General features: G+C 39.6%; 1 protein-coding gene and 1 long non-coding RNA gene across 2 annotated transcripts in view; both read right to left on the reverse strand.

Annotated features, from left to right (window-relative positions):
- LOC147911440 (uncharacterized) overlaps window positions 1-14,144 on the reverse strand; it is a 33,515-nt gene extending 19,371 nt beyond the window's left edge. The window contains exons 1-4 of the long non-coding RNA XR_015550926.1: window positions 12,898-14,144; window positions 11,579-11,635; window positions 4,611-4,714; window positions 3,523-3,618 (exon numbers count right to left, since the gene is read on the reverse strand). This is a non-coding gene — a long non-coding RNA (uncharacterized LOC147911440). The remainder of the gene's footprint in view (window positions 1-3,522; window positions 3,619-4,610; window positions 4,715-11,578; window positions 11,636-12,897) is intronic.
- The window catches only part of LOC147911439 (ral guanine nucleotide dissociation stimulator-like), a 321,882-nt gene that overhangs the window by 74,598 nt on the left and 222,425 nt on the right, over window positions 1-24,859 (reverse strand). The gene's annotated exons all lie outside the window — the stretch shown is intronic.

Raw genomic sequence — 24,859 nt, forward strand, 5'->3', positions numbered from 1 at the left:
ATTCAATGCAATCCCAATCAGAATCCCAATGACATTCTTCACAGAAATAGAAAAAGGAATACTAAAATTTATATGGGGCAACAAAAGACCCCGAATAGCTAAAGAAATCCTAAGAAAAAAGAACAAAGCAGGAGGCATCACAATCCCTGACTTCAAAACATACTACAAAGCAATAGTAATCAAAGCAACATGGTACTGGTACAAAAACAGACACACAGATCAATGGAACAGAATTGAAAGCCCAGAAAAAAAACCACACATATACGGACAGCTAAATTTCGACAAAGGTGCTAAGAACATGCAATGGAGAAAGGAAAGTCTCTTCAATAAATGGTGTTAGGAAAACTGGACAGCCACATGCAAAAGAATGAAAGTGGACCATGTGCTATCGCCATTCACAAAAACTAACTTGAAATGGATCAAAGACCTGAAGGTGAGACCTGAAACTATAAAACTCATAGAAGAAAATATAGGCAACACACTATTTGACATTGGTTTTAAAGGAATCTTTTTGGATGACATGCCTACCCAGACTAGGGAAACTAAAGAAAAAATAAACAAGTGGGACTTTATCAGATTAAAGAGCTTTTATAAGACTAATGAAACGAGAATCAAGATGAACAGAGAACCAACCAGCTGGGAGAGAATATTTGCAAAACATACATCTGACAAGGGGTTGATCTCCATAATATATAAAGAACTCACACAACTGAACAACAAAAAAACAAACAACCCGATCAAAAAATGGGCAGAGGAAATGAAGAGCCACTTCTCCAAGGAGGATATACAGATGGCCAATAGGCACATGAAAAGATGCTCAACATCACTAATCATCAGGGAAATGCAAATCAAAACAACACTAAGATACCACCTCACGCCCGTTAAAATGGCTATAATCACCAAGTCAAAAAACAACAAATGTTTGAGAGGATGTGGAGAAACAGGAACCCTCATACACAGCTGGTGGGAATGCAAATTGGTGCAGCCTCTATGGAAAACGGTATGGAGATTCCTCAAAGAATTAAAAATAGAGATGCCCTATGATGCAGCCATCCCACTACTGGGAATCTATCCAACGCACCTGAAATCAACAATCCAAAGAGGCTTATGCACCCCTATGTTCATTGCAGCATTATTCACCATAGCCAAGAAGTGGAAGCAACCTAAGTGTCCCTCGACTGACGATTGGATTAGGAAAATGTGGTATATATATACAATGGAATACTACTCAGCCATAAAAAAAGACAAAATCGTCCCATTTGCAACAACATGGATGGGCCTGGAGCGTATTATGCTAAGTGAAATAAGCCAGAAAAAGAAAGACAAACACTGTATGATCTCACTCATATGTGGACTATAAACCAACACATGGACAGAGAAAACTGGACTGTGGTTACCAGGGCAGTGGGGGTGGGGGGTGGGCACAAGGGGTGAAGGGAGTCATATATGTGGTGATGGACAAACAAAAATGTACAACCCAAAATTTCACAATGTTAGAAACCATTAAAACATCAATTTAAAAAAAATAAAATAAATAAATTTTGAAAAGGAGAAAAGTGATCTTTGCAGCTTTGTACAGAATCTATATAATGGGTGCATCCTTATAAAGGGAGGAAAGATAACAAATTTAACTATTTTGGTTAGTTAACACTGTAAGTAATATACTTTACATATTAGCATTTTTGAGATTATTTGTATTTAAAGATACTGCTTCAAACCCCTAAATCATTGTATGTAGTAGAGTCTACCATCTGCTTTGGCCGAACAATTATATACAGTAAGTCAGCCAAAATTCTTCCATTCCTGTATAATCTTATATGTGGGTGGTAATGGTTAGTTCTTATAGATTATTTGAACACGTGCATATCACAAAATACAAGTGACCATTAAAAATTAAAGTGTTCACCAAATAGAAGATTATCTGATTCCCAGAAAAAGAAAACATTACTGTGACATTAAGGCTAAAACTGTCAAAAAGGAAGCCAAGAAACACTCAAGTAAAGCTTTTGCTGAAAAGTTAATTGGATCATCTTTGAAACTTTATCAGGTTTACTGTGTAAGCAAGATACTTTCAGAGCCTAGAATATAGAAAGTGTTTATTGGCACGTTAACAATGTGATCATTTATTTTGTAAATGTTAATATTACAGATGGAATTCATTTTCTACTATATTCAGATTTTCAAGTTCTGCTAAATCTTAAGGCCACATCACTGGCAAGTTGGGATACCTCTGGACATCTGAAAAATATGAGTCCTACACAGAAGCATATAAATTCTCTATTCATCAGGTTCTAAATTCTAAAACATTCTAAGCTTTTGGAAGAAACCAATGGCATTCCAAATTGACAGTAAGGCTGCATGTGCGATACATGATCCTATAGGAAGAGAATTCCAGATTTTAAATAGAGGAGATTGTGCACAAAAATAAAGTACATTTTGACGTCTGAAAGGGGATTTCAAGAAATAAGGGACTCTCAGAACATGTGGTAATTGGTAAATAACTTACCAAGGGCTCTCTAAAGGAGAACATATTGTGGAAAAAAGAGCTTCACATGCAGAGAGCTAAAATGGCATCTCTGGAATCCTCACGATGAAACAGACACTGAATTACTTTTTCCTAAAATTTAAAATGTGTCTTATCCTCCAAACAAATACCACCTCCCTGCCCTGTGGCTTACCTGGGCATGGTGACGTGTTGGGGTCATTTTTCTATTTCATTGGCTCTTAAACTTGATGGGCACCAGAAGTACCTGGAGGCCTTGTTGAAACCCAGATTGCCAGGCCCCAGCCCAGAATTTCCAATTCCGCAGGTCTGCAGCAGCACCTGACAATTTGCGTTTCTTCCCAGTTCCCAGGTGATGCTGATGCTGCTGGTCCAGGGACCCCACTTTGAGAACCACAGCCTAACTTACACCCTATATATGGTTACCAAATCCATTATTTCATCCCTTGGCTGCTACTTTTCCTTTATCACATCAGCACCTTAGCTCCGAATCTCCGCACCAAGCAATGGGAATACTTGGAGAGTTTAACAACTGGTCCTTCTTTCTGGCTCAGTTCTCCCTCTTCCTCTCAAAACTACAGTCTCTTGCCAGGTAATTTTTCCTTAAACATCAGTTTATCATAGATCTTCTTTGCTCAAAATCTCATGGCTCTTATGCTGAACACAAGACTTTTTAAATTCTCTACTTGGCTCATAAGGTCTGTAATAGCCCGTAGAATGTGGACACCCTGTTCCCTACCCTGCCTGTTATAAAGGAGTATGTGAAGATTACATAAGATACAGTCAGTTCTCTTTATGCACAGTGTGACATTCTACAAAGTCACTGTGAACACTGAATCAGTGAATATGACCCACTGCTCCTACAGGAAATGCAGGGTTAGGTTCCTGCAAACCTTAGTCACATTTTCTTCAATTGATCAATACATAACCTTTTTCTCTGTGTGTTTCTCTTTAAAGTCACCTTATTTAATATATATTGTTGATATATTAACATTGAACTTAGACTAACAGCACTGTACCTCGTGTCTGAAAGAAGCTTGTCGAACACAAATACTTTCTCTGTAAAGGCACGTCACAGCCTCTTGCCCTGAGGAACACCAGGCAGCATTGCAGCACTACACATGGGGGACATATTAAACAGCCGAGTCACAAACACAAGGCACAAAAAGATAATAAATGAGGCACTAAATAGACTGCAAGAAAGACACTTGTTTACAGCATGGGCTGAAACAACAGGGCAGAGCGTCACCTTGTTCCCCTCAGCTGGGAACGTGCACTTCGAGTGAATCAAAATTTTCACCACTTTGCGCTTATCTGCAAATGGACATGAAAGCCCTGTGAGTGTTGATTTGGGGGCTGCCAGTACATTTTAGCTAGTAGGCAAGTGTGCAGACACGGAATCCACAAATAATGAGGATCAACTATATTATGAAAACATCTTTTCAAAACCAGAGTATCGTTAAGATATAAGAGCAATAATGATAACACAACAGCTAACATGTTAATGCCTACTATGTGCCAGGAGCTCTTCTAAATACTTTACATAAGTTAATGCATTTAAATCTCACTAAAACCCTATGAGACAAGAGTTCTCAGTAGCCCCATTTTATAGATGAGGAAAATAAGGCACAGAGACTAAATACTTTGCACAGGTTCTCCAGTTAAAAGCGGGATAACTGGGATTGGTGCCGAGACAAACTGGTCCAAAGCCCACAGCTTCAACCACTATGCTAGGAACGTGAGTGAATTTTCTACCACTCCCCAAAATGCCCCTTCTGCTCCAGCCAGTGTGGTCTCCCACATACTTATTCACTCATCAAACATTTTCTGAGTGCCCCCAAGGTGTCAGGTACTGTGTTCAGACACTGGAGGGACAAATAGAATGTTGACGCAAATAATCCATAAAAAATCTATAAAACCTGCTTGGGGTGAGTTTACTATGAGCCAATCTTTGAGGACAATATAGCCCGGGAGAGTCCTTTCACAAAGAAATGGAGCACTCCAAAGAAGTGGGGTGTACAGAGTGGTTATATACCATCAAAGAGCATGCACCACATGTGACTGCAATGTCCCTTTTACAATAGCCGCAACCTTGACCTGTCATCACCTCCATTGATGGACACAGTGGGTATCAGGTCTGCTGTCTCCATGGGCGTGGCTGTTGTCTCGAGTTGGGTGGTCACAGGATGAGTGCAGCAATCAAATTCTAGCCTAGGGAGAAATGATTATACTTAAGGAAATGCCAATGTGGGGGAAGTTGCATTTACAACTTAAGGGCATTGCCTTTGTCTTTAGGACATGTTAATTGCTTAGGATGGATATACAATGGATGAACAGAGGCTACAGGCCCCTTTTGGGGAAAAAAAAAACAATGTCAGGCCCAATTAGTTTTACACCAAATGGCTTCCTCATATGCTCCAATGTATCCTATTGCTGGCCATTTATTTATCAAGAAGAAGGATAGTCTCAGCTTTAAGGAGCTCACTGTCTATGAGACATGAATAAAACAACAGTTATGGAAAAGTAGATAAGTATATGGTCCCAGAGTGGGGACATCAAAATGGGTCTCTAGGTGGAGACCTCTCAGGAAAAGTCTCCAAGAGAAAGGAACATTTGACATGAGTTTAGATTAAGAAATAGGAATTAAGTTGATTAAAAAACGGGGTAGGAGGACAGAAGAAGCACATATAAAAAGACAGATATAAAGGATGCTAAATCTTTCAGAAAATGGGTGGTATTTTTAAGGCTGGAACAAAGCAAACATGTAGGACAGAGTGGGTGATGAGGGTAAAGATGAGGACAGCAAGGGAAAGCCTGCGTGTCCAGCTCAGGAGTCTGAATGTTCTCTAGGCTACTCTGAACAGTCATTGAAGGAGTCAAAGCATATATCAGATTTAAGCAAATTTGGATTCTAGAATGTAACTCTGCAGGCATGGTGGAGGAAAGATTAGAAGAAATTAAGACTGAAAGTAAAGGGACCTGTTGGGAGACTAGGCAGCGATCCAGATAAGATAGGCCTTGGCTCAGGCATGGGGTCTGCAGGTGGAGGAGGCCAGGAGGTGGGAAGCAGTGCTGGGCTCCTGCAGGAGGAAACTGAGCTGCCTCTCAGTCACGGGAAGACTGTGCCTGTCATGGCCTCCCCACCCCCATGCCCAAATGCCATGTTTCTTTCCACTTCTGTACATTTCCTCTCTTCCCCCATCTGAAATCCTCACTCTTTCTTCCCTCCACCTGCCCAAAAGTGGTCCCTTTGAGGACTTGATCTAGCCCATCTCTCCTAAGAAGCTGTCTTTATTTACAATTTCTCAATAACATTGCCATTTTTTTAAGGTTCTGTAATACAACATACACTAAATACCTTGGCAGAATCAAATTACATCTTGCAAACCATGTCATGTATGTGGAGGGGCTTGGAACCCTATAATTCTTTGCATTTCCTTCAATACCTACCACAAATACCTTTCACATATAGGTCAATGGACGTCCAGTAAAGTTGAGCATAATAGAAACACCCTTTATAAGCTAAGAACTTTTATGAGCTCAGTTATGCCTTTAGATCAGCTGCTTAAACCATTTGTTTTTCTCCACAGGTCAACAGTGTTGCCCAGCACAAATGAATTTTACACCTTCTCAAACTCAATAGAGCAAAGATGGAATTTCATTCCCCCTGCAAGCCTTACTGCCTCAGAGAAAAGGAAAAACAACATGTGACATCTAATTCTTTCTTCACATTCTCATCTCAAATTGCAACCGATTTCCAAATGCTAACTGGTTTTCATTGTAAAACTGACAGAAAAAATTTCCCATTCTGGCTTTGTTTCTTTCTTTTTTTGTGTGAGGAAGATCAGCCCTGAGGTAACTTTCGATGCCAATCCTCCTCTTTTTGCTGAGGAAGATTAGCCCTGGGCTAACAACTGTGCCCATCTTCCTCTACTTTATATGGGATGCCATCACAACATGGCTTGACAAGCGGTGTGTCTGTGCGTGCCCGGGATCCGAACCTGTGAACCTGAGGCCACCGCACCGGAGTGTGTTCACTTAACCGCTGCACCATGGGGCTGGCCCCTCTCTTTATTTCTAAAGCTGAAATGTCTAAATCTTTCACTGGGCTTGTTGGAGTTTCCATAAAATGAAAACGTACATTCCAGAAAAATCCTTAACTTTCCAGAATAATCCTTAATATATTATGGTAAACACCTTTGCAAAATGTAACTGATTTTCAATGTCAGTGCCTCCACAAGGGTATCTTTGCATTATCTCCCCTCCCAACCATGTGTCACTTTGCTCCTCCCCAGGCTCATGGGGTCAAAGGGTTTACTGAGCACTAGGAATGATCAGAGTGTGAGGGAGACCTCAAGGATGACTAAGCCATATTTTCTGACTCCAACCATCTCTTTCCATGTCTCCTTTAACCTCTATTTTTCTCACTCTGGTTTCTACTTTAGTTGTTTACTTGTCTTTTGAATTGTTGTTTTGTGGTTTATAATTACCATGTAAATTCATGTTACTTTTTGCCTTAGAGTTTAGAAAGAACTTACATTAAACAATGTTTTTTCCCAGCTCTTTGATGTGTCTAATAACTTCCAACGCAATTCAAGGGGTTTCTTGTTTTTACGTCTCCATCATTATTCCTTCAGAATTATGTTCACCCCACACTTTTGATCTGACCAATGCTGCTTTACCCTTTGAACTTTTCTATGCCAAGACTCACATGAGGAATCCCTCGAACACCATCAGCTAGGTGACCCCACATACCTCACATTTGTTTTCTTGATTTGTTCCTAAATAAACATGTTTCTGAAACTAATAATAAATTGTACCAAGTGGTCGTTGCATAAAAAGCACTATCACGGATACCTTAAAGAGAACAAATGGAAAAGAATATTCAATTCCTCAGATAAGTTTACAATCAAATGAGACATTGAGGGGACCTGGGGGCACTGATCAGAGCAAAATCCGAAGAGAAGAGCTTTCAGTCCATTTCAAATGAGGTTAAAACTGGAATGAGATAGTATTTTACCAGTTATCTGAAATCATAAACATTTTCCTGACCTTTGAGAATTTATTTGCATATAAACTGTACAACATGTGGGGAAAGAGAGTGTTGATATTGTTCAATTTCTTTTTATTTTTCAGCACTTTGTAATAGATGTGGCTATTCACAATTAATAAATATCATAATGTGGAGAGACCCAACTTTCAACTGCCTGATATTATCAATTCTTACACAAAGCTCGAGTTTTAAAGATCAAATTTCATTTTACTTACCTTTCATCTAGTCGATTTATATCAGAAAGTTGTTGAGTTTTAGGAAAATACTTCAAAACACAAATTTTATATGTAATTTCAAAAGCAAAAAATGAGTTAAAAACTGGATGGTAACCAGTTTTGCTACCATATATTAATCTTTAACATGGGAGCAAACCATTTTAGAGAATATAATTGATATTTGCCTATTTATATATTGTAGAATGTTAAAGGATTTACAGTCTTAATAATAATTTCAAATACCAGAGAATAAAAAACAGAAGTTTAAGCTTTATGAAATGGTTTTTTATTTTTTTATTGATTTTTTTAAAAGATTTTATTTATTTATTTTCCCCCCAAAGCCCCAGTAGATAGTTGTCTGTCATAGGTGCACATCCTTCTAGTTGCTGTACGTGGGACGCGGCCTCAGCAAGGCCGGAGAAGCAGTGCGTCAGTGCAATCCCGGGATCTGAACCCGGGCTGCCAGCAGCAGAGCGCGTGCACTTAACCGCTAAGCCATGGGGCCGGCCTGAAATGGTTTTTTAGACATAGCAGATTTCAGAGCATATTACTTGAAAATAAAACAATCAGTTAGTGAGGTTTAAGCAATGTGGTTTTACTTTAAACCTGCTCATTCCATGGGAGCATCAATAAAAGCCCTCCGGGAGTGGCTGACGCTCTTTCCCTCCACATGAGCACCAGCTGTATTTTCTTTAAGCATCAGACTCTCGGGCAACACCATAGCCCTCAACTCCGTTTAGTTGAGAAAAGGCTTTATGTGTCATGTGTTTTTTCTAGGGGTATGGAGCTCCCAGACTTATTAAGTACAGGGAGAGAGTAAGAGTCAGAACACATTCAATAAACTCCAGTGTGCTCAGGTGAGAGGACAGGTGTCTGAACTCACATCTGAAGAAGAATTTAGAGGATGCTTTCTGACTCTGCTTCGTGCCTCTGACTAAGCAGTCCTGGACATCCCCGTTACAGCCACGGAATAACACAGGCAGTCTTGATGGACCAGAAGTCCTCCTATGTCCATCATTTGTACAGAGCAAACTGGCTTAAGACCTCTCGTTTCCTGCTGCAGTGGTAATTTACAGAGATACAGAACTGTCATCTAGTGAATAAGAAGAAAGCAGCAAGGTGTTTGACACGAAAAGTGACATTCTGAGTTTTTTCAAAAACAACAGTGAACCACTAAAGTTGGTAAAGTTGACACGATGTGGCACACGAAAGTTATAGTAAACATAATAATGTGTAGGTGAACTAATCAGTTGCTCTCTATGCCTCTAAAACATGTCTTCACATCTGACTCATAAATAGTACAGTTTAAATATAATAGAATATCTTTGGAAATAACTTCTCATCTCATCTCATCCAATGCTGTTTACAGGAGCCGGTATTACATAGCCAGATGGTGAGTACCCATGTTGAAGCACCATTTTTATCACAGTGGAGAGAATAGGAGGCATAAGCCCAACGGACTGATGTTCAGATCTTCCCTCTTACCCTTGATCAATTTTGTAAACATGGTTTTCTTTATCAAATATGAATTATAACAGTTACTTTAAAGGATTACTGTAAGAATTACATAAGGTAATACAGTAAAGGAACTGGTGCACAGTAGATTGATAGTTAATTCTCCTTCCCTGTCTCTCTTCTAAGAAACATACAGAAATAATCTAAGAGGAGAACCAGTGTATAAAGTAAACTTATGACAAAAAGTCAATGGCTCCTGAAGTAAGGGACATCATTGTTGAGTGCTTAACCTCAACTGCCTCCAAATACTGTTAACTCTCAATTAATTTTATGTGTTTTCTGTCTTCCAGACACTTCACTGGCTACAAGGAAAGGAGAAGGTGTGAAATTTAAATTGATTTCACCCTTGAATGGTCTAGCTGTAACAACAGGTGTTTTAAATCACCTAGTTTTTCAGGTTTCCTGCTTATTCCTGTATATTTTACCATGGTTCACAGCCTGAGAAAATTAGAAAATCATTATAATTTTACACACATGAATATATATCTTGACTATTACAGCTCGACTCTTAATATATAGAGCAATGTTGTACATGTTTTGTCCTTGTCGATAGTACAGAATACTTTTGTCCAGGTTTTCTTTGGCATTATCATTTATAATGAAGAACTCAGTAATATATGCCCTGGAGATAAGGGTTTAGAAAAATCTAACATACTATCAGAGTCATGCCTCAAAATAAATAAATAAAAAGCTATAAAGATAATGAGAGGATATTTTGAAGGCACTATTTTTCTTAATTATTTCCAACTTTATTTCCCTTTACCTCTTTTTAATCATTCTCCGTCTTATTCGCTATTGGCTAATCATCTCACAGTAATTAAACCACCCTCAGCTGAGTCCCCCATGCCTCTTCAAGTGCCCCAGCCTGATGTAGGTCTCAGCTCTGACAAAAAGAAGCTGGAAAACCTGTTTTGTGGCACTATTCTTAAGAATATCTTTACTCTTACAATAATAGCTATAGTTTTGAAAGCCACCAGTGGATTACAAAATGAAGTACTCGACCAATGTTGTATCCTCATTTTCCCTCCAGGGGGAGCACAACTTTCATGTGTAATGCAGGGCTGCTGCTTTATTGTTTTTCCCTTTCAAGACATTTTATTACTTGTAAAACATAATAGGGTTAATAGTGATATATGAGTAACAATATAAACTTACAGACAGCAAAAAGATACTATTTTACAGTCATAATTTTATATACTGTAACAAACAGTAATACTTTCATAATGTACTATCTTGATTGATCATAAATTTTTTCCTGGCTCATTTTTATGCTAATTCATTTATTAGATTACCAAATATATACTTTTATGATCTTTATTTTCAATCAATATAATTGAAGGGACATCAGTTGTTCTTGGTAAGTGAAAGGTCACAAAAAATTTTTGATAATTTATAAGTTTGAGAAGGATCTTTCTACTTTTTATAAGAGAAGTCATTTAACATTTGGGAAAGTTCTCAAAAATCATCAAATTCTTTAATTTTACAGAAAGGAATACTACATTCCAGAGAGCCTAAGTACGTTGTCACACACTAACCAGAAACAGACCTGGGCCTAGAACTCAGGTCTGAGTCACCTGACTTCTACTGGACCACACTCAAGGGAGTACACCCTCTTCTTACTGGTAATTTCTAATACTAAGATATTTTCAAAAGCACAGTTGGGAGAAAGTGTAAATAAATAAAACAGATGATTTTATATAAAAAAGTAGCAATTGCTACCCACAATTTCTATTCCATATGAGTGTTTCCTTTCTTGAAGGTTTCTTTTTGTTAATACTAAGTCCATTTTGGTAACAAGAAAAAAAAGCATGAAATTTGGCTTCTTTAGTAACAAAAAGAAAAGCTTCTGTTGAAATTAAAAAGACACTAACTAATGTTTCATCTACTACAGCAACTTAAGAATATTATTTGATTTTGGAAAAGCTCTGAGAGATTTTTTTAAAACTCATATCCATGTGACTATTAGTCCAGCCAGGCACATCTCCACATGACATCTCCTAGAGTGTCCAGTTTTCTGCTGGATCCAGCTGTTGTCAGGCCCAATGCTCTGGCTGGGTAGAGAATGATGCAGCTTCTGAAAAGCATGTGGTCAGTTCCACTTCAAGGCTGATTTTCTCTGCAAAGTCTAAGTGGAAGAAAACATCCCCTTCCACCTGACTGGATTCCCCTGCAGGCTTAGAGAAACAAGGTGGCCTAGTCAGATGGGCAGACAGGAAGATAAATGAGAGTCTGTCACAATTTTATGATAAATAAGAGAGAAAAGGATTTGACATCCTAACAAGATTTTCTTACCTGTTGAACAGCATCTGAACATATTTTTCAGAGTTTCCAAAATAGCAGATTGAGATTCTAGGTTGGAAAGGAAGAAGATAGTCAATATATTAAAAAATAAATTTTCTCATTTCCTCAATCGGAAAACAAAACTAAATAAAATATATCTTTAACCATAAGTACCAAAAACATCCAGTTTATCTTCCAGTTATAATTCTGTGTTATGAGAACATGAATACTTTTCAATATATTTAATATGTACAGTGACTAACACTCATGTCTTTAATTACTTTTGAATTAGACTAGCCCTATGCTCTTATTGACAGACATCAATCATAATTACTTTTCTCAATTCCTAGTTTCTATTTTGTGTCAGAGAGTACCTGCTGAGACATTCACTTTTTATATTATTCGCTTAGCATGAGTCTGTAAAATGATGGATGACAACTCAGCCATCTTGAAGGATGGGGTCTCAAATGCTATATCTCACTATTGACAAATCACCTTCTGGTTTGAATGAGAGACAATGAGCACTGTCACAAGAGACACTCGGAAAAAAGGGATCTTGCTCCTTTTGTCTGTCCTTTGGGAGTCTGTGAGACTGCAAATTCTTCATACTGGAAAACCTAAGTGAGGACCAAGTCCAGGAATCTTTTTAAAGCTAGGGGACACTTTCTTCTACGTGAAGCTTGCATCGAAGTTTATAAACATAAGAAAAAAAACAAAGAGCATTCAGGGCCAGCTGGGTGGGGCAAGCGGTTATGTGTGTGCGCTCTGCTGCAGCGGCCCAGAGTTCGCCGGTTCGGATCCTGGGCGCGCACTGACGCACCGCTTGTCAGGCCATGGTGTGGTGACATCCCATATAAAGTGGAGGAAGATGTGCATGGATGTTAGCCCAGGGCCAGTCTTTCTCAGCAAAAAGAGGAGGAGTGATAGATGTTAGCTCAGGACCGATCATCCTCACAAAAACAAACAAACAAACAAACAAACAAAAAGCAAGAGCCTTCAGGAATATCCAGTGCTCCATGGATCGGAGTCTGAAAACCACTCATCTTTTCCATCCTCCGCATTTTACAGATGAAACATAACACAAACAATTGGTGACAACCTGAAGACTAGAGTTTGTCTCCTGACTGTCACATCACTCCCACCCCCGACTGCTGTGCAGACCAGACGCCTGACAAGATACAGCAGTCACTCCTGGGGCTAATTTAGACATTCCCAATTTAGCAGCATTTTAGTTGATGTACTTGACAAGACTATAGAAAAACAAAAGTTATTTGCTACTTAAATTGTATAACGTATAGTTAAATGACATTGAAAGTTTTCATTTCACTTACAGCACAGTTTTGATGGGCCCAGGGGCCTTCTTTCATCTGCTCACCCTCCCCGGCATCTCAAACCTTCTCTGCCTTTCCCCTCTTGCTCACTGTGCTCCAGCCACACTGGCTTCTTGCTGCCCAACATCATCCGAGTCACAGTTCCTCCACAGCATCTCTGCAGCCCTGGGATATCTGCATGTCCTCCTGCCCTGTCTCTTCCCTCTGGGCCTTGCTCCAGCCTCCCTGTGCTCTCTAATTAAAGTAGCAACCCACTCACTCTCTAGCTCTCCCCATTGCCTGTCACTTACCTTCTTCTTGACACAGATCATCACACGATAGACTATGTAATTCACTTGTCTGCCTACTTATCCATTATCTCACTTAACCAACAAAAACAAGTTCTGTGAAGACAGAGATTTTGTAGAACATTTTTTCCTTAGTGTATCCCAAGCCTGGCATACAGTAGGTGTTTAAATATTTGTTGAGTAATTGTAAGAGGGAATGAAAGTTGTCATCAGAAGAATGATCACACCATGGAAGTAGGTGCCACCATGAAGAGTGGGCATCCTGGGAAGGGAAAGAGGGAGGAAAGATTTTATATCAGGCAACACGGGTACCACTGTGCCTTTACTACTTCTTGCACATCAGCTTGTCGACGTAAATAATCCATAATCAATTTATAAATCAAAATTGGGGTGAGTTTATTATGAGCCAACTTTTGAGGACCATGGCCTTTGGCCTTCATTCCCTAAGGAAGGAAGGGTACTGAAGAAGTGGGGTGTACAGAGCGGTTATATACCGTCAAAGAGCATGTATCGCAAGTGCTTGCAATGTCCCTTTTACAATAGCCACGAGATCAGCCCTGCCAGATTGCCCTGCCAGAACAGCTATTGATGGACACAGCGGGGGAGCAGATCTGCTGTCTCGATGGGCATGGCTGTTGTCACGTCTGTTGTCTGGAGCTGGGTGGTCACAGGATGACTGCAGCAATCAAATCCTAGCCTAGGGAGAAATGCTTATCCTTAAGGAAATGCCAATGAGGGGGAAGTTACATTCTTATCTTAAGGGCATTTACTCTTCTCTTTGGGACACAGCAAAGCAGATACACAGTGCAGGCGACAGACCCTTTTGGAAAAACAAATTCAGGCTGAATTAGCTTTACCCCAAATGGCTTCCTCATGTGTTCCAATATATCCTATTGCTTGCCATTTATTTATCAAGCTCAGTATGTCTTTCAAACAGAAATCATCGAGAATAGCATGAAGTAGTCACTTACCAACAGATGTCACTGTGGCAACAGAATATGAACAAGTGACCTTCAAATATAACCATTCTCCCAAATACTGTATTTCAGTGACTTAATCAAAAAGGGATTCTTCTCTCTTATACTGACAAATCTCCACTCTGAACTTAGCATTAGAGGTAGTCAATTTTGAATAAAGACCTTTAACATCAAAGCCAGCCAATAGTTCTTGTTAAAGCAAATACAAACTCGGGAAAACTTTTGTTTTCAGTCACCTCCAATCCTTTCAAACTCAAGATAATATCCTGGTTTTGTGCAGATGGAGAAAAGCTTCTCTTCCTCTTTTTCTATTCAGATAGTGCAGGGAAGATCCCAAGGTGTCTCCTGGTGGAACACTAACAGTTCTTCACATTAGAAATGCATGCAATGTTTCCTAGCTTCTTTTCTATAGGCCGAGGTCTGATGAGCTGCCCCAAGGAGCAAACATCTGGGCTCCAGCAGTAAATAAGACTCTGTGCAGTTTACCACAACAATGAACTACAAAGATGTATCAGGAAATATTTTGAACACCTACACCTAAGCTCTCAGTTTCCCTCTGTCTAATTCCATGTCTACCTGAACTGAATTCACTCTTCATACCCATCCCATTTGTGATAGTTTTTATTTCCTTGAATCAGCATGTTATAACATCTAAGAGAAATTTATCAAAATACTCTCTTCAAAATAGCTAGCTGAAGGCCAGCCCTGTGGCTTAACGGTTAAGTGCGCGCGCTCTGCTGCTGTCGGCCCGGGTTCGGATCCCGGGCGCGCACCGACGCACTGCTTCACTGGCCATGCTGGGGCCGCGTCCCACGTACAGCAACTGGAAGGATGTGCAGCTGTGACATACAACTATCTGTTGGGGCTTTGGGGGGAAAAATAAAAAAATAGATAAAATCTTTAAAAAAATAGCTAGCTGAAGTATAGGAGTTGTAGAGGGTCAAGATTTTAAGATGAAAGTGATGTACAGAGTAACTGTACTACAAAATAAAAAGAAAAAGAATGAGAACAATAAGAGACAGAAAAAAATGATAAGGAGAAGGAATATAATAGAGAGTAAAAGTAAGAAAAAGAGAAAAAAGAAGAAAGAAGGTGTAGGAAAGAGAGAGAGTCAGGAGAAGCATGAGAAATGGCAGAAAGGGGCACGAGCAGAGGGAAGACACCAGGCTCAGAGCAAATGACAAGTCAACTGGTTTCTGAGCAGGGCTCAGGTCTAGAGTCACTGGGCTGCATCTGAGAACTCCACTCAGTTCTAACATCCTGAGAAAGACCATGTCTCATCCAAACTCGGACGACACTGGTTACCAGCGCTCTCCTCTCCCAGGACCTGCTGGAGCTTTGAGAACTGCCTCTCTCAGCTCTGGGACTGACAGAGTCCCCATTAAATATTCATCAACTGGGATGGTTGTTTTGAAAGAGTAACCCAGAGAGAGCTCTATCAAGGGTACATTTAAACCTGCCAACTCCATCACTCATCCTTCCAAAGAATTAAGAAGCTAAACTGTTTAAAAAAAAAACCTACTGTTAAGCAAAGTAGCAGAAAACTTTCCTGGCAAACTTTAAATGTTCCATCTTTTTTGAAGTTACCTCACAAAATTCTGAGCATAGTCTAAAATTCTGGGCTCCCTACAGTTCCAAATATGTTTCAGAAATGATCTCTTTTTCATCACAAAGTAAGCCTATGCCTTATGAAGCAAAATAAACTTGGATGAGTTTTATCTTGTAGAGAGAGGGCAGCAAGAAAAAGAGTAGGATGTGCCTCTCTGCTATGAAGGATAATAAATAAAATCACACCAAAATATACAAAATATGCCTCTAAAACTGAATGAAGCAGACTCTAAAGAGTTTTACATTTTAAGTAAAAATGCACTTATATAAAATTATACATCAGTTTGACTAAAATATAATCAATTATAGAAGAAGAATTCATTAAGTTTCATTTAAATAGCATGACATGATTAGCTGCATAATAAATGGTAGATATTTTAATTCGGGTATACCATGTCCTTCCACCAATGAATGTGGGCTTAAACCTGTAATTTTCTTAAAAGGCACCAACCGTATGTTCCGCTTATTTGATTATTTAATAGTATGGATCTGCTCCTCATTGCCAATGAAGGATGTCTACACACACGCTGTAGCTTGCATATGTAAGGGGAAATGCAGGATGAGTTTATAAAAAGAAAAACTGAAAATGAGCATTGTCTTTAGGAGAAGTGGTCAATTTGTTCAAGAACATTTTCTCCCTTGGTCAAGTGAGAAGCTGAAAGAGAGAATGCTATCAGCCTCTTCCTTGGCCCCTAATAGAATTCTGCATTACCTCAATTAAACGTGTGCTAAAGTGTTTGTAATAAACTTGGAAATGAGTTGATGATACTGTATTTGCATTACATCACACAGACTCTCTTTCATTAGGCACGATTCAAAACACTTTTTTGGACATTAGAGGCCATACAAGTTTTCATTCTCTGACAGACTGTAGCTTTTAATCTCATGGACATGAAATGATAGAGAATTGTTCCCCTTTCCCTTTCTACTTTAAACCTGAGTGATAAATTTCCAACTACCTTTAAAAACTGCAGGTCCTTCTGAAACACATTTTAGTGTGCTGGTTTACTTTAGCTTCATTTCTTTGTTCTATCCTAAACTCCTTTCAGTTTGATCTATGTTCCTTTGTATTCCTTTTGTATACCTAGATATTTAAAATCTGCTCTAACCTATATTGGAGAAATGTTGGGTTACAAATCTTTCAGCCAGCATGTAAACTTAATTTTTAGCCTTTCTACACAAAAAGTTTCTGCCATGTTTCTACCAGCTCTCCTTCCATATATTTTCCTCCAGGATTTCCTGCGACAAAATTGCCTTTCTAAAAACCAGTCCTCTGTTCACTCTCTTGGCCTGTCACATTTTCATAGAAAAATAAAGAACTGGATTTTCCAAAGATGCAACAAGAATGATCAAGTGCTGATTCACACCTAGATATCCTGCTCCTGTTCTCCATGAATTTTAAAACTAAAGTTAATTATCTCTTTCATTTTGTCTCAATCTATTGAGTAACCTTGGCACTGAGCCCCTAAATTGGTCCACAGCCTGCTTCAGCAGACACAAAACTCTCTCTCAAATGCTTGCATTCATGTGCTGAGTAGGTATTGTATTTATTTAGATCTTATTCAACAAGAGATCTTCATTGATTCACTCAAATACTTAAGTATATATTATGTGACCAAAGGTCTTGAAATGTTGGGGGTCTGCAAGGAAGACAGATATGTATAAACAGATAAATTACACTATAGAAATAATTTGATTGAAAGAGATATGAATAAAATGCCATGGGACTCCAGGAAAAAGAACCACCATAGGTTGACCTACAACTAAGATATATAGCAATGTACTGGGGCTTTGAGGAAAAAAAAAAAAACACCATGGGGGGTGGATAGGGTTTATACCGTATAAGTAAAGGAAAATGAAGAGAGAGAAGATAAAGAGAAAACAAGATAAACAGAAAGGTTTTTTTCTTATTAATGTTTCTGCCAACAAATTTTGGAGTACACTGCTTGCTGATGTCCTTTCTAGCCAGTGTTATCCTTCAGCCAGCTTCTATAGACTTCTTCATGCAGACAATGCCAAGTATGTAGGGAGCCAGGAGGTGAGCAAAAGATTCACAGGAATCTGCAGCCCATCTGCAGCTCACTGGTGGGGAGGGGCACCAAGGCGTCACCTTAGCTTTTCTTTCCAAGTTCACATAAAGGAGGGTCGGTTCCTTCCTCAATATATGAAGGTGGATATAAACCTCTTTCACAGAATGGATTATGGAAAAATTAATGTGAGAGCCATGAAAAAGGCAGAGGAGATAGCACCATGAATCTGAAGTAACTGGACATGTGAATTAGTAACCAATATAAAGAAGAGCTGAAGACAAGAAAAAGGGCTAAAAACAAGTTCTCAATTTTCTAAGATGGAAATGCAAGTCTTTCTTCTTCAAAAAGAAAAAAGTCATTGAACCCTTTCCTTTAAAATAAAATTGAAAGGGGCCACATGTTGCAAATAATGGTTTTAACCATGATGTCAGTACACAATAATGTGTAGCAATCAGCTGTTAAGTGCACTGCAAATTGTTCATTCCTTAACAATTATGTTATCAAAGTTTGCAATTGATATATATATTTTAGTAAATAGTAGACTGTGTGCAAATTTGTCACCATATTATTGACAATGTTACTCTTACAACTGAAAGCATGACTAGGAGCGAGAGGGTGGTGTGACCCCAGATTGCTAGAATCACAGCAAGAAAAGTCAAGAAAGTGCCATCAGGTCATTTGGACAAAAGAATACTATATGGCTCTTGGGTTTATAACAGATTAATTGGAGAAAAACAAGTCACTACAGTAAATTATTGTCTACTTACCTCAGTCACCCTCTCCAAGAACACATATTTTAAAATGAGACAAGTTATTATATTTAAAATTACCAGTTCTGGCATTTTAGAAACTACATCAAATAATGATGTAAAAACTAGGTTACAAACATCCTGGCATCAGTTCCAACTACCATCTTTTACCAAAATAAAACTCTAATTATCACTAATTCATTTGCAATCTAGTCCTCCTCCAATATACAAAATCAACAACTTCAAATGTTTCATAACTTTTTTTAACTTTCCCTAAAATTTTAGAAGATAATATAAATATATCTCTTGGAAAAGTTGAGAAAGATAGAGACACAAGGAAAAGTAAAGATGAAAATATTACCCTAATAAATGATGTAAAACACAAGATATGAACAACTGTTAAAAGAATTCTCCATGAAATTGATAATTCTATTATCTGTACACCTGCTTAATACCTATCAGTAATTTGATACATAAACAAATAGAATAGTGTATTTAATGAGATCAATTCTTCCAGTTGTGTGCTTTTCCTTTTAAAACTACATCTGCTTTTATGTGCTGGCTTTATTTTCAGGTGGTATCACATTAGAACACCCTCATCTCTGAAGATTTTTGCAATAAGGAACTCTAACTTGGCCCTTGATCAACTGTACTCTGTGTTATGATAAAATCAGAGCCCTACATGGAACAACGTTTCCTAAATCCTATCTCCCGTGCGTTGTTCATGTCAGGGAGTATATTGCACCAAGTAAACACTAAACAATGTTTCAATAGCATGGGATATTAAAAGGAGGACATGCAGGGTTGGGTGTGGGACCCCATTCAGTGCCTCAGTGCAAAGAAGAAAGAGGTAAATGCATCCCTCCAGAGACTGGGATAAAAATAGGAGGTTATGAGCCCAAGGCTCCCTCTGCAGGCCATTAAGCAGGAACCTGGAATAAAACTGTTGACATCATGGACCATGGTTGGTTTTACAGGGAACTCACGAGGAAGTGAAGGACATGAAATAATGATAATTATAATAACAGCAGCAAACACTTCTACTGAGCCAGACACTACACTCTGAATGTTAATACTGTGCTTGAACATACATTAACACACATAATCCTCAAAATATCCCGACGTAGAAGATGTTGGTCTTTTCACAATTATATAGATGAAGAGACTGGGTACAGTGGCTAGAAAACTCATCCAGGTTACACAGCTCATAAATGGCAGAGCCCAAGCTCAATGCTGTTATGTTATGCTCTTTTACTACAACCCCAAGTTAAGTCTCTAACGACTATCTCCACTGGCAACTGCCAAGACCTTAGTAGTCCCTCCATGCAGGTAGGCATGGGAATGGGAACGGCAGGGACCCAGCTGAGGGAGGCTAAAACACCCGAGGTGTGGCAGAGCAGTTGCCAAGTGGCTTCCTCTTCTGATGGGGACGAGAACACACCCAAAAAACTTGGCAGCTGGCATCACGGCTCTTTCCTTCAGAATTGGTCCACCAGGAAATGGGCCTGGAGCAGGAGGATGAGCGAATAAGCCAGCCTCCTTTGAAAAAAGCAGGCAATCTATGCCAGCCTTCCTGTAACCCTGGGCATGGCACATGCGCCCTCTGGCAGAGGGCCTCACGCCTGTCCTCTAGGGTGGATATCTCGCTAGACCATGGCCCGGGCACTAGGAAGGCCAGACCTTCCCGACTCCAGAGAGGAGGCACGGACCTGTTGCGGGAAGGACTTGTCCAGTTTGGCCCTGGCTCCCTAGCTCTGGGTTACCATACACTGGTTATGGCTCCTCTGACAACACAAAGCCTTTCCTAGACCTGGCCTGGCAGCAGTCGCAAAATGAAGGCATGGGGTGAGGACACGGCTTCGTCTTTTCAGGAAGAAATGAGCACCGGGATGAAGCAGCTGGCACAGGGAGAGCCTTGAGCTTGAAGCCCAGTATGCCTGTGGCCATCAGGACGAAAACAATGTTTCTAAGGAAGGGAAGCGGCCTTCAAGCTGAGTGGGAGTGGGGGGGGAGGCAGACAACAGCTGAAGCCAAGTCCAGAAGGGCGGTGATGCAACAGCTGCAGCTGAGCCGCCCCAGAGGTCCGCGCACTGGTCAGAGACTGGCGGGAGAGCAGGGCCTTCAGTGAGGACTCCCGAGGCCAGCCTTAGGCCCCGGCAGTCGCGCATGTGCCCATGGACAGTTTGGAGGTGTGGGGGGTTGAACCCAAGCCCGTAGGGCTCCTGGAGCGGCCAGAGAAAGAAGGGGCCAAGGGAGAGGTAGGCGAGGTGTGCAGGGCGCAGCACCTTACTCTCCTCAGGTCCCCGTGGGAGAGAGACAGAGAGAGAGAGACAGAGAGAGAGAGAGAGAGAGAGAGAGAGAGAGAGAACCCTGACCTTGAGTCGCTGCCTCCACCGTTGGCTGGTGCCAACTCACACGCCATCCCGCTTACACCCACCACCCCCACGCCTGCCCCGGGGCCAACCACACCACAGAGACGCTGGTTCCTGGTCACCTCCGTGCCGGCCCTTCCGGACCTGACCCCAGCGCAGAGGAAACGGTTCAGACAAGGCTTTACATGTCCCTCTGCATGACAATGGCCTTCTTCCCCTCTCCCATCCCCCAGGCCCACCCACGACATCCACCTTTGTCATTAGCTCAGGAGAGGATGCAAGATGAGAATCTCTGCTATTGTGTGGGGAGACTCAGTTTCCCGGGTTTCCCCCATGGACACATGTTCTTCAGCTGGGTCTGATTTTCTCCAGACAACCTGTTTTGTTAAGGATTTGGCCAGCCATAAGAACCTGAAGGAAAAGGTCGGAGGGGGATACTCTCTCCCCTTTTCCTCTCCCTCTCTCTCCCCCTCCAGGGGTGGGGGAGGGGATTCCCCTCTCTCTCCCCCTCCCTTGCTCAGATATTTTGTCTCAGAACAGACAGTTTTCTTCTCTTCTTCCTTTCTCTCTCCTCTCTCTCCCGGGCTCCTTGCTACTTCTTCATTTATTTATTTATTTATTTTTAATGTTTGTTCATTGCAGTAACATTGGTTTATAACATTGTATAAATTTTAGGTGTATATCATTCTGCTTCTATTTCTGCATAGATTACATCGTGTTCACCACTCAAATACCAATTACAAACCATCACCACTCCTTTCTAATCATTGGTTTGATTTCCTGTTTAACCAGTTATTCATGAGAGTGTTTATTGGCTTTTTTTTTTTTAAAGATTTTTTTTTTATTTATTTATTTTTTCCCCCCAAAGCCCCAGTAGATAGTTGTGTGTCATAGCTGCACATCCTTCTAGTTGCTGTATGTGGGACACGGCCTCAGCATGGCCGGAGAAGCAGCGCGTCGGTGTGAGCCCGGGATCCGAACCCGGGTCGCCAGCAGTGGAGCCCGCTCGCTTAACCACTAAGCCACGGGGCCGGCCCTGTTTATTGGCTTATAAATTGTCTGATTTGTTTAAGATATGTTGGCAGTTAATGAGCATTTTTGCGTGCAAGTTGGTTAGGGAACTGGATTTCAAATCTGCCCGTTCCTCTGATGAACTACTGATTCAGAATTTCTGTGCTTGGCCATGTATCTTTCTTCTGGAAGCTTCAGGAATTGATTGCTATGTCGAAATTGCTTGCTGGACAAGGATAGGACCTAATTTTATAATAATATGCTTTCTTTGCTTTGGAGTAGGATGTTTGATATTTATATGCAGGCAAGTGTGTGTGTATGCTCCAAACATATTTAATGATAAATCAAGATTAACAATATATATGATTCCTATATTGACTTTTTTTGGACAAATACTGAGAAGTTAATTGAATACTCTTACTTTGGTTGTAGTTAGGTTCATTTTACTTCATATTTTTAAAAACCTTTTTTAAATATATGATACTATAATTGAACATATACATTTTGACTGCTAACCACCTTTTAGTCCCTAAATATTTTGCCTTCAGATATGTGTACCATTATACACATTCATATATAAAAGTTTCATATTAGTTGTGGCTTTACTTTTGTGAGCACGTGTATGGAATATCACTGACAATCTCCTTTCTTTCAGCATCTATGTTCAGTGTTAGTTTCCTATGTCTTCGTGGAATGTAGAGTAACATTCAATATTGAAAAAGTGATTTAAGTAACTTCAGTATAGTATAACTGCTATATGTAGCATTATCTCTGTGGTTCTATTTTTAAATTTTGTACTTTGCTTTTTTCCTTTTTTCCTTGTTTTGCTCCATTTAAAGTAATTTTCCTTATTAAACTTTTCTCCACCATGTTGGATATATAGATCATTCTCACATTCTATTTTAGAATTTTTTTTTTCTGCTGAGGAAAATTGGTCCTGGGCTAACATCCATGACCATCTTCCTCTACTTTATATGGGCCACCACCACAGCATGGCTTGATGAGCGGTGCAGAGGTCCACACCCAGGATCCGAAGCCACGAACCCTAGACCACCAAAGCAGAGCGTGCAAACTTAACCACTATGCCACCAGGGTGGCCCCTATTTTACAATATTTTTAATTTGAGAAATAAGAAGAACCCAGAATCTGAAGTCTTGCCTCACTTCCTCCTCAATGTTAGATGAAAAATTTATTAGTATTTTACTTCTTTTCTTTTTCTCCAAATCCAGTGTCTCTAGGTATAGATTAAGCTCTTGGTTCAAGATGGTTTTAAATTTTATGCACATTCTTTAAAGTAGTTTGTGTTTTGAGTTTTTTAAAAATCACATTAACACAAAGTACTGAGACAATTGTTTTAATTTTTCAGTGTTCACTTCTTTGGTACGGTGCTTTTTTTGAAACCCGTCAACCTCAAACTTGATTATGGATCTGAATTATCTGGAAGGCTTGTTAAAACACAGAAGGTTTGCTGTACCCCACCCCAAACATTCTGATTCAGTAGGTCTCGGGTGCAGACTAGCATCTCCACATTGTGATTCAAAGCTCCTCTGCCTAACATTCCTTATTTTTTTTCATTTCAGAGGCAGTAAAATCCATATCTGTGTGTGCGGGCTGTCCCTACCCAATCCTTTGAATCTTCACAGGTGTTATGCCACAATAATCTTCTTGTACTCCTAACTCCACCTCAGCATTTGGAGGTCCCAACTTACACAAAAACGTTCTTCATTTTTCCTCTGAAAGGGGTGCTTTATTTTCAGAAATGTGACACAATCTGCAATAAGTTTAATGTGGATGCTGTTCTCTGCTCTTTAGACATTGCAATTTACTTATACAACACCTGCACCATTCTTCCTTGTTCTCAGTATTTAATGCTCTAACATTGGAAACACATGGGGCTTCTGGACATTCTGGACACTCTCCCTTCTTCAAGTTTAATTGATCATATCACACCTGAACTAAGTTGAACTAAAGTTGGCCATATCATGGCTTGTCACATGACGATCAAGTATATGTGTAGTATGTGTGCACCTCACAGAAACAGAATGTTCCTGGAGAGTGCATCTCAATGATTCTTCTCGTAAAATTTGATTAAATATGTTCTAAATAGAGGTTCTTAGTGTCAGTTAAATGTACCTGATCCATACATACATTACTGTAAAATTTTCTATATCTTAAACTTATTTTGTTGAATAGCGTGTAAATTAATTCTATACCCCCAAGCTCACACGTTTGATTTTAAAATTTATTTTCTTTTCAAGTTAAAGAAAGAATTTTTATTAAAAGAAAGAAATGCAAAGAAGTATCCAAAAGAATGAAATACTAGGAGTATGGAGGACTAGATACCTCAAAGGAGTTTCCCTCCACATAACACTATCTTCCATAAAATATAATGTTATTGCATTCTTGAGTTCACATGATGTAAGCCAAGTCTCAAAGGACAGAAGAAGGAAATTGTAAGCACTAGACAAATTTGGATTCACCCAGTGGTCAAAGGCCCGTATCATCCTCTAATGAAAGGATTTGTCTTTGAGTCACCAGTGACTTGAGGGAATGAATCTGGGAGTCACAGATTAGTTGTGAGTCACACAAAAAAGGCACTTAGCTTGGTGTCATCTCACATGACTGTGAGCAGAAACCAGTGACATTCTTCTCTGGAGGAAAGAATCTAAACGAAAGCCTTATATTCTGTACACATTAAAATCAGACAAAGATGAGCTCATAATCAAAGTTCTCCAAACAAATAAGGAATACATGCCATTGTCGATAAGAGTCATAAGACATAAGAAAATTAAAAATAAAACAATAGATTTAAACACTAAAACCTTCACTGTTAGACTTACCAACTTCAAGATATAAAATAACTGTGTATAAAAAAATGGAACAACAAAAAATGGAATAACAAAATCAAGCAGGACACTCTAGAAATGA

This window comes from Ceratotherium simum, unplaced genomic scaffold (assembly GCF_057802395.1).
Source record: "Ceratotherium simum simum isolate JZ-2026a unplaced genomic scaffold, ASM5780239v1 HiC_scaffold_43, whole genome shotgun sequence".
Taxonomy (NCBI): Eukaryota; Metazoa; Chordata; class Mammalia; order Perissodactyla; family Rhinocerotidae; genus Ceratotherium; species Ceratotherium simum.